General features: G+C 35.3%; 1 protein-coding gene across 1 annotated transcript in view; it reads left to right on the forward strand.

The window, feature by feature from the left end:
• The window catches only part of LOC144979122 (uncharacterized), a gene marked incomplete at its 5' end in the record, with an annotated part of 100361 nt that overhangs the window by 11574 nt on the left and 83787 nt on the right, over window positions 1-5000 (forward strand).

The following is a 5000-nucleotide window of genomic DNA, read 5'->3' on the forward strand; positions in this document are numbered from 1 at the left end:
GAACTCTTAGTCGACCTCGGACCGAATCCATCCACTCCCACGGCCTCTACACTCTGCCAATACTACTACTACCACTTGCCGGCATCAACTACCCGGTTGTCTCCATCAGTATCACACTCGCCGGCATCAACTACCCGGTTGTCTCTATCACACTCGCCGGCATCAGCTACCCGGTTGTCTGACTTTATTACAAATTTGGCGCTGCGAGCAGGATCTCAATTTCAGAAGCCACAGCCTTTTGGAGACCTGCTTATTTATTCATCAGTCAGACATCCGCTTGGAATTGGAACAAATTTACTCTCCAGCTGCCAGTCCCTGTCCACCAACCTCGATGTTTTATTGCGACAGACGACAATCGACGTCAACTTGCCACTCGGCCCCTTTACAGCCGAATTTATAACAAGACGGCCGCTACCGGCTACCATACACGTCAAGTATCCTGTCCAACCCGAGATGACCAGTGTGACTGCCAAACCCGAGAGGACCCATGTTCCTGAGCCCGAGATGCCCCGTGTACCTGTGCCCGTGATGACCCGTGTCTCAGTGCCCGAGATGACCTGTGTGTCTGTGCCCGAGATGTCCTGTGTGTCTGTGCCCGTGATGACCGTGTGCCTGTGCCCGTGATGACCTGTGTGTCTTTGCCCGTGATGAACCGTGTGCCTGTGCCCGTGACGACCTGTGTGTCTGTGCCCGTGATGACCTGTGTGTCTGTGCCCGTGATGACCGTGTGCCTGTTCCCGAGATGACCTGTGTGTCTGTGCCCGTGATGACCCGTGTGCCTGTGCCCGTGATGTCCGTGTGCCTGTGCCCGTGACGACCTGTGTGTCTGTGCCGAGATGACCCGTGGTCTTACCAACGTGAATTAACCAACCAGATGGAGCCTCGTCCCTATTACTGCCATGCAACTATCCAAAGGCATCGTCGTCGAAGTGGTGGCCGGTGTTCCTAAAAGTCGCGTCTGTGAAAGTGAAACCACGTCACAGAATCCCGCCTGCACACATCTGCCCAGACGACATCACGCCAAATGCAAGGATCTGCCTGAGCTTGACCACCACGTTGGTGAGATAATCCATGTTTTGTAGGTTCCTCATGTATATTGATTCAATATCTCGTTAGTTCCCATTAATTTTGAAATAATATGCTCATGATTCATAATGAAACATACAATGTAATTATGGAATGTTAAAACTATTGCTTATAATTATAACAGTGTAGTTCTTTCTACCTTTACCGCTAACAAGCGACGTCCACTTAATATTTCCATGTCTATATTCGACATGAGCCTCCTCATATATTTGAGACGTTCGTATTTCAAGTTTTAACGCTTTTCTCATCTTATACTTATACCGCTATGCTGAAGCGACGTAGATTTACATTGATTGCATTTCTTTCTCAAGTTGATTTCGTACATTGAATCCTCTCTGCCTAGTTGACCATTGATAATTAAATTATTGTTCTATGAGGACATAGAACGGTTCGAGTTGGGGGATATGTAATAGAATGACCATTCTATCTAATGTTATTTGATTTTGTACTCTATTACTCTTTACTACTTGTCGCTACCATCACTTTAAATTGTATGCAAGTAATGCAAGACTGTGTGCCTCTGTGGTTTATATCAACATTCCTTTACTCGTGTGTGTTACTATGACCAGTAGTACACTGTGTGTTGTGTGTTAAAGCCCTTACACAGGTAGTCTCTCGATGTAGTACTATTTTTATCTGCGGCTGGGTGTGACTTCTGGCCTGATACTATATTTTTGTGTGCTTTCTTTCATCACTTCACATCGTTATAACTTCATTTTAACAACTATGATCATTTACAAATTTATATCACTAATTCTGGCAAATCATAGCTTCCTAGCCACCTACCTTGAGTCATCTAAATCTACTTTGTTCTTCTGTATACTTAATAATTGCTACTTAAATATTTTATACAGCCATAACGTTCACGCCTTTGATTACTAATTACGAGTTAAACATTTACTCTTTAACTCTGCAATTTACTATGATTGATTTTGTAGCATAACTCTTTAGTTTAGACTTATTCGTTCCTTCATACATGTCCCATGTTATTTGCATTAATTTGTTTAAATCATGAAGATGCACACAACTCGATCGAGTTTACTCACTTCAGTTACGCATCACTTTACCTGGACCAGTGACGTAGGTGCTTTCCCTGACGTCCGCGCTAAATCTATTTTTAACTGCTATAGCTAATATTATGTGATTATTCTGCCATTGATTCTTTTCATTCATTCATTGATCCATTCATTGCTACACGCCTATAGAATACGATACAAAAGAATGATCTGTTCCATTGTTCCTGAATAAAGACTTCATCATTATACATCCTGGCCTTTGTTGTTTGATCGCCTCCACTACCCTGAGTGGATGGGCTAGGACTCGGGTAGACTATGGTGTCTCCGGACTTGACTGTGGTGTGTGCTCTTCGCTCATGAAATCAACTCCCTACTTCTACTTCTGACACATGAAGTCATGCTACTATCACTAACAGTAGTACACTAAACTGTCACTTCATTGTCTCGATCTATCTTCCTCACTTGAGCACCACCGCCGCAGTTACAGTCTGGAACTCTTAAGTCGACCTCGGACCGAATCCATCCACCCCACGGCCTCTACACTCTGCCAATACTACTACTACCACTTGCCGGCATCAACTACCCGGTTGTCTCCATCAGTATCACACTCGCCGGCATCAACTACCCGGTTGTCTCTATCACACTCGCCGGCATCAGCTACCCGGTTGTCTGACTTTATTACATATATATATATATAAAGCACAACGAATCTTCTAAAATACATTATCTATTATAATTGATGTTACAACGTCAAAACACATTACCTCCTTACATCTGTTATAACTGTTGTTACAACGTCACACCACACCAACTCCTTACATCTTTTATAACTGTTGTTACAGGGTCAATACACATCAACACCTTACATCTTTTATAACTGTTGTTACAACGTCAAAACACATCAACACCTTCCATCTTTTATAACTGTAGTTACAACGTCAAAACACACCAACTGCTTACATCTTTTATAACTGTTGTTATAACATCAAAACACACAAACTACGTCATCTTTTATAACTGTTGTTACAAGGTCAAAACACATCAACACCTTACATCTTTTATAGCTGTTGTTATAACGTCAAAACACACCAACTACATCTTTTATAACTGTTGTTACAACGTCAAAACACACCAACTACATCTTTTATTTATAACTGTTGTTATAACATCAAAACTCACCAACTCCTTGTCCATCTAAGATTTCTTGTACAGTTATTTAGTAATGCTGGTCCCAAAGGTCAAACATAATTTCATTACTTAAAGATAAAACTGCCTATATGAGTCAGTAAAACATCTAGCAAAGATAGCTCATAAGCAATACAAAATCATGTTTCGGTAATTGACCCTCTTCGGGCGAAAGACACAACAGGGAGATAATGACGTAGAAATTAATTAAATAGATTACCAGATACATTATAAACATTATGTAAATGGATCGAATACCTGAAACGACATCTTCGATACGGTCTATCTTTTCTAAAATCCATTTTGATTGGATGGTAAATGTTTCTCAACGAATTAACAGTTTGGTTAAATGTGTCCGTTGTAGAAATTAATAGACAAATATATAGAGAGACAAAAACAGACAGAACCATGGATTGTTAAATAAATCTTCCCAATGTTGAATTCAATTGAATTATTATATAGAATAAACTAACTTGTGCTGATTGGGATGTCTACCGAGTGAAGACAATATTATATATATATATATATATATATATATATATATATATATATATATATATATATACATATATTATTTTACCTAGTAGTATAAATAGACGATTACCTAGATGTATATATTCTTAGAGATGGATATAATTTAAATAGATAGATACGTGGATAATGAAGAATGGTTTTAAACATATGAGAAGTCTATGTCTCTAGATCATATACTATTACCATTAGTATTACAATTATTATTATTATATTATTATTATTATTATTATTATTTATTAATTATTATTATTATATTATTATTATTATTTATTTTATTATTATATTATTATTTTATTTTATTTATTATTATTATTATTATATATTATTATTATTATTATGATTGATATAATTATGTTATTATTATTATTATTATATATTTTATTATTATTATTATTGTTATTGATGATGATGATGATGATGATGATGATGATGATGATGATGATGAGATGATGATGATTGATGATGATGATGATGATGATGATGATGATGATGATGATGATGATGATATGATGATGATGATGATGATGATGATGATGATATATGATGATGATGATTATTGATGATGATGTATATGATGATTATGATGATGATGATGATGATATATGATGTATGATGATGATTGATTGATATGATGATGATGATGATGATATATGATGATGATGATGATATATTATTATTATTATTATTTTTATTATATATTATTATTATTATTATTATTATTATTATATATTATTATTATTATTATTATTATTATTATTATTATTATTATTATTATATATTATTATATTATTATTATTATTATTATTATTACTTATTATATTATTATAATATTAATTATTAATATTATATTATATTATTATTATTATTATTTATTACATTATTATTATATATTATTATTATATATTATTATCACTATCATTCATTCTCCTCCTCCTCCTCCTCCTCCTCTATAAATAATAAATTAAATAAATATATAAATAATGAGTTTATATAGCGTTTAAACATCGACGTTAATCGTGTTCTGCAGCGTTTTATATAATAATAAAAATGTTTTTAAAAAAATAAAATCACGACATTACATGATAATCATGAATACAGAAACCAATCTAAGCAACATCTATTTCATAAAAATATAAGCCTTAAGGTACGACTCAGTCTTCAGACATTTCCTGAACGATG

Source organism: Berghia stephanieae, chromosome 9 (assembly GCF_034508935.2).
Source record: "Berghia stephanieae isolate SIO BIC M18660-M18661 chromosome 9, UCSD_Bste_1.3, whole genome shotgun sequence".
Classification (NCBI taxonomy): domain Eukaryota; kingdom Metazoa; phylum Mollusca; class Gastropoda; order Nudibranchia; family Aeolidiidae; genus Berghia; species Berghia stephanieae.